This window comes from Vespa crabro, chromosome 4 (assembly GCF_910589235.1).
Source record: "Vespa crabro chromosome 4, iyVesCrab1.2, whole genome shotgun sequence".
Lineage (NCBI taxonomy): Eukaryota > Metazoa > Arthropoda > Insecta > Hymenoptera > Vespidae > Vespa > Vespa crabro.
Genome location: NC_060958.1, coordinates 5,364,617 through 5,370,712, shown reverse-complemented (window position 1 = coordinate 5,370,712; position 6,096 = coordinate 5,364,617). Strand labels below are relative to the sequence as shown.

The following is a 6,096-nucleotide window of genomic DNA, read 5'->3' as shown; positions in this document are numbered from 1 at the left end:
CACAGAGAGTGAGAGAAAGAAAGAAAGAGAGAGAGAGAGAAAGAGAGAGAGGGAGAGACTAATCCTCGTCCTCCCGAATTCCAGGAGTCTTTGTGACCAATACCCAACGAAGAATGCAGGCACTTATACACATGTAACGTGTTAGGCAGGTTCTTAAGCATATAAATCCTGTGAATTTTGACGGTAAATTTAAAAATATTTAGCGCGCGAAATTTCGTATCGTTTACTTCTTTTCTTCATTCTTTCCTTCTTTCTTTCTCCCTTTCTTCCTTTCTTTCTTGATTTCTTGATTTCGACGAAATCGCTTTGATTAACAAAAGCCGATAGTCTTTTAATAGCCAGTGATTTCGTAAGAAACACCACTGATCTTTGTCTAGGATCAGTTAAAAGAGAGCTGGAGAGAGAGAGAGAGAGAGAGAAAGAGAGAGAGGGAGAAAGATAAAGGTCCTTTTTAAACCGACTATTAAGCGTCTTTCGTTTCATTCGACGGAATCGATTTTTATTTTTTATTTTTTGTTTTCTGATTTATTGACTCTTAATCGAATTTTTTAGTTAAGCGAGACATCCTTTAAAAGATGAAACGAGACAAGAAGAAGAAAAAGAAGAAGAAGACGAATTTCTAGGAGAAATTAAGAAGTACGCGACAGAGACGAGAAAGTGAGGTTATTTTTTAGGAAGACGCGCCCCAAAAGATAGGTCTCCATGAGAAGCCGTGGTCTGTGGTTAAGGCGGTACGCGGACCGTTGGCTTTTTTCCTTTCTTTTTTTGCTTTTCTTTTTCTTTCTTTCTTTCTTTTTTTTTTGTTTTAGTCTTACTTCTCTCTTTTCTTCTTCTATCTTCTTTTTTTCTTTTCCCTTTTCTGGGACCGACGATTAAGTAAACCACCTAGCCACGGTGTATACAGTGTGCTCATATTGTAGAAATACACTCTAGCCCTGCTATTAGTTAGTAGTACTATTTTAACTCTTGGAACGTAGGAACGCGGCTATATAAGAATGGAGAGGATGGGTAAAACGAAATGGATGAAGGAAGAAAGAAAGAAAGAAAGAAAGAAGAGAAATAAAAATAAAAATACAATAAGAACGAAGGAACAGTCGGGTCCACCCTTTTAAACGCCGCTAATTCGCGACCAACTCAGACACCGGTTTACTTCCTTTTGCCTCCGTTTTTGGGGGAAAAAAAAAAGAAATGCAAAGAAAAAACTAACAACAGAAAAAAAGAAGAGAAAGAGTTGTAAACGAGAAGGAAGAATTTCTCTTGGTTTCTATTTTATCGTTTCTTAGATAAATGTCTTAATTATTTTAAGCACATATTTTATATATATATATACCTTTGAGAAATAAAAATGTTACTATTATATTGCGTGAACATTCTTAGTTCATATTTACAACGGTCGATATGTTATCGACAGTGCGCAGCGCCAACGAACCATGTAGTTTTTAATTCTTTCAGTGTCGCTCCTGTCTCATACCCACGATCAGTTTCGTTCAGTAGGATATCCATCAAGTGCTGCTATCTCGTGAGTATAAATATTTTGAATTTTAAGCTTTTCGTTATGTGCATTGTTATTGATTATAAAAAAATTATTAGATTCAAAAAAAGGCAAATCAATTGTTTAACCAATCACTTTTATCGATTATATATATATATATATATATATATATATATATATATATATATATATATACATATACATATATATATATTTATACGTATATTGGACAAATGAAAACTTTTGTAGAGAAAATTGGTATAATTAGAGTGATCGATTAAAGGAATTGATAGATATCTTAAAAGGATCAATCGATTGGAATTTGATAATATAGAACGGAACTATATATATATATACACCACACACACACAAATGTATACCTGTTACACCAAGGACGAAATGAAAAAGTCGTGAGATACAGTTGGTTCGACGGCGGAACGCGTAAATCCTATTTGGCCCGTGCCGGTAACCACGGATTACGGGCTCATAATTCACCGCGACCTAAGACAGTGATTGTCAGTTTGTCTGGTCGTTACGAGGACCGAAAGTTCGAGGAGTCCAAGTGGAATGGATCATTATCCAAGAGCGGTGATAATCGATTTTCTGACGGGCTCATTCTTTGCCGTAGAACCGAATGTGATTCGAGAGTATTGAAAATTCCAAAGGGGGAAAAGAAAAGGAATGAAAAGAAAAAAGAAGTAAGGTTAGGAATTTTGCGAGAAAATAAAACAAAACAACAAAAAACATAATCCTAGTATAGGTTACACGTCGATAACGAGAGAGAGAAGAAGATAGAGAAAAAAGGATAGAAAATATGTAACAGTAGTGGAGGGATGATCGAAGTATTCAAAGTATATACATCTTGCGAATGTGGGTGGACTAGGGTGGAAGGAGGAGGAAGTGCCGAACGCGAGATGTAGAAGGAGGTGGTTATTGTTGTGATGGTGGTGGTGGTGGTGGTGGAAGAGGAGGAGAAAGAGGAGGTAAGAAAAGGCAAAGAGGGTTAGTTAGGCGCGTGGGGCCACGCGCGTTCCCACGCTTTCGAGAGGCATATCGCACCAGCCCTCCGTTTCGCTTCTTTCCGTACTATCCCTTCTCTCTTTCTTTCTTTCTCCTTCCCTCTCTCTCTTTCTTTTCGATCTTTTGCAAGGAGTCTTCGGAGTCTGCATGGCCAAGGCAACAACGTGTACTGGACCTTCTTACCGCACGTACACGCGTACCTATACTAACCGTGCGTCTTTATATATGTATTTTATAGGTTAAGTTCGTGTTCGTAAGCATCGTCTTTGAAACATATATATATATATATATATATATATATAATATATACACGTTTACGTATATATATATGTATGTACGTATACATAGATATATATACACGTTTCTCTTCGGGCTCCTCCTGCTCTCCTCTTTCTTCATCGCCTAGCGTTGGCGGCGCGCTGACCTCTGACCTCCCATTACCGGCTCGACCGACCGACCGACGCGACTCGACCCCCTACGCCTATCTCTCTCTCTCTCTTTCTCTCTTTCTCTCTTTCTCTCTTTCATACATGCACACACATACATACACGTCATACCCCCGTTTTCCCTTCAACGATCTCTCCATACCTTACGCTGATATTGTCGGTATGCGTCTATCTTTTTGCGAATAAACGATATGACGCTTTATTTTCTACTTCTCTATTTTTTTTTTATTTTTGTTTTCGTTTTTGCTCTTGTTTTTGTTTTCATTGTTTTTTTTTTATTTCTTTTGCAAATAATACAAAAAGCAGAGTAATATAACCTTTATTAATATATCTCTATTAATATACGATGGGGAATAATTCGTTCGAAATCATATCCGATAATTTCTAGATTAGAAATAATAATAGTTTAAGATCGGATATATATATATATATATATATATATATATATGTATGTATATATATATGTATATATATAGAGAGAGAGAGAAAGAGTGGTTATAGGATATGTCCGTTTAAATGTCGGTAGTGAAAGATGGATGAAGATGGTTGAATATGGTGGAAGGAAGTAAATGGAAAAATCGCATTATCGTGATTACCAACGCGAATGATTCTGTTTGTGCTCATTTACCGTCATTATCATCCGTTCTTCCAGGAGCAACCGTAGAATCAGCTTTCGTTCCTGGGGCAATTTGAAGCAACCTGGCGAATCCATTAGGAGGATTTCTCGGAGGCGAAAGGGGGCGTTAAACGGGTCGATGAGCAACGTCATCGCGGATCCGTTTCTTCTTGCTAACGACGCGACTTATTTTCGACGAGCCAAAGCCCACTAGCTTAAATTAACTTAGAACTAGATCATTCGAATCGTCTTAAGGGACACTGTGAGAATTAGGACGATGATTTATTCTACACAGAGAGAAAGAGAGAGAGGGAGAGAGAGAGAAAGATTCGTTGATTGATAAATCGAAACAAAGTTGAGATCTCGACGAAAACGTTTATTTCTATCAAATAATTATATAATCTATGATTATGTGTATATATATATATATATATATATATATATATATATATAATTATATATATATATAATTAAATACAATTATATATTGAATATATGACATAGTAGTTTATTTATTTATAAAAAATATTCCATCGAAACTGAAATTTTCTTTGGCGATTTAGATACGCTATTTGATGCCACTTATTATAATCTTGAATTTTAAATTATATCATTTAAATATAATTTATATTATATCTTAATGTTTCTCTAATTATACGTAATTTACGTATAATAATATATCGTTTATATAATTATTATATGTACAATATCGTACGTAAATATAACTGTGTCAGAGAGGGGTATAATTATATACATTGAATATATGACAAGTAGTTTAATTATTAATAAAGATATACTATTAAAAGTGCAATTTGTTTCACGGATGTAGATACGCTATTAGACATTTCTTATGAATTTAAGTATTAATTTATTTTATTTAGATATATTTTATTCATACATTATACATAAAATATAACTATACCAAAGAGAAGTTATAATTACATAGAAAATATATATGAAAGTAATTTATTTAGTTATAAACGTGTTATACCGAATCCAATTTCCATCTTTCAATATAGATGAACAATTGGATGATCTCGTATGACTTTAAATATTAATTTATTTCATTCAAATATATATTTTTATGATAATACCTTTATATATATTTTATTTTTTCGTCGCAATTATATATAACAGATATTAAACGATTAATAGAAAATTGAAGTTAGTTATTTTTAAAGGAGGATATTAATGAAAAATGTAAATAATTTTTCGTTGGTGGAAAAAAATAATTGTAAAACTCTTGACTGGACTTCTCTACGTGCGCAAATCTTTCTCTCGAAGGTCCCACCGTAGAGAAGGAGAGAGAAAGAGAAAGAAAGAGAGAGAGAGAGGAAGGTAAGAAGAGGAAGGTAAGAAGAGGGAAGAAGAGGGAGGGTACCACATCGCCAAAGAAGAGACGAAGCCGCACGGATATTCCCAAGAGCAAAAGCCTGCAACCGAGGTCACTCCTCCTCGTGGGAGGGCCCCCGGGCGCCGCATCGACTCCCCCGTCGCCTCGACCCGCCGCAAACGAACGAAAAACAAGACTTTATGGGGGCTACATCGGCAAGTATACGCGCGCTCGCGCGCGCGCACCCGCGCGAACCACCTTCTTCTTCTTCTTATTGTAGAAGAGAGAGGGAGAGAGAAAGATAGAGAGATAGAGAGAGAGGGAAGGAGAGAGAGAGATATTGGTCACAAGTTCTAAGCCAATGATATTATTATCTTCGAATGAAAAAAAACGCACAATTATTGAAAATTATTTTGCATTTTATATTTGAATTATTAATTAATAATTGAATTATTAATAAAAAGCCGCCATTGGAATTGTGTAAACAAAGACGTGTACTTAAGTAGAGTCAAGTGAGTTACTCTCGAGGCACTTTAAAGTGACTCGTAAAATGCGTAAATGTAAGTACCCTTTTTAGCACGGTAGCAGCTCTCCTTCTTCGCGTTTTACTTTCTCATATAATAGTTTATATTCGTGCAAGGTGTATTAATTGATCGTAACGAAAAAGGTCGTACATTTTTTTTCCTGAATATTAAAAAGTATTTCCAGTTTCTTTTATTTTTATATTTTTTTCTGATTTTTTATTATATATATATATATATATATATATATATATATATATATATAAGAATAGTTATAGAGAGCTTTATAAGGGTCGATTAAAGGGATCGTAAAGTATTATTTTTATATTTTCAAGTTCGGTTTTTAGTTTGTTAAAATATATTCTCTTTCAACTTTTTTTGATAGAAAGGAATTCTCCACCATCACTATCATCAACATCATCACCATCATCACCAACACCACTACCGCTAGTATCAACACCACCACTCCACATACGTAGAAATCGTAAATGGACAGTGAAGAGGTAAATTGTTGTAGATATACGTTAGATGTTGTCAGACGGTTTAGTGTCGGTGCTAAGGTGCCTTCATGTAGGAAGGAAATAACGAGCTTAAGCCTCATTAGTCTGAACTATAGTCTGATGGAACGAGATAATTAACACGCGTTAAAACCGGCGCCACGTCACGTT

The 6,096-nt window shown here is 35.0% G+C and overlaps 1 protein-coding gene across 1 annotated transcript in view; it reads left to right on the top strand.

Moving 5' to 3' along the window:
* LOC124423720 (protein odd-skipped) overlaps positions 1-685 on the top strand; it is an 8,321-nt gene extending 7,636 nt beyond the window's left edge. Inside the window, exon 3 of the transcript XR_006942142.1 lies at positions 553-685. The gene's annotated coding sequence lies outside the window, so the exon portion shown is untranslated. The remainder of the gene's footprint in view (positions 1-552) is intronic.
* The last annotated feature ends 5,411 nt before the right edge of the window (positions 686-6,096 follow it).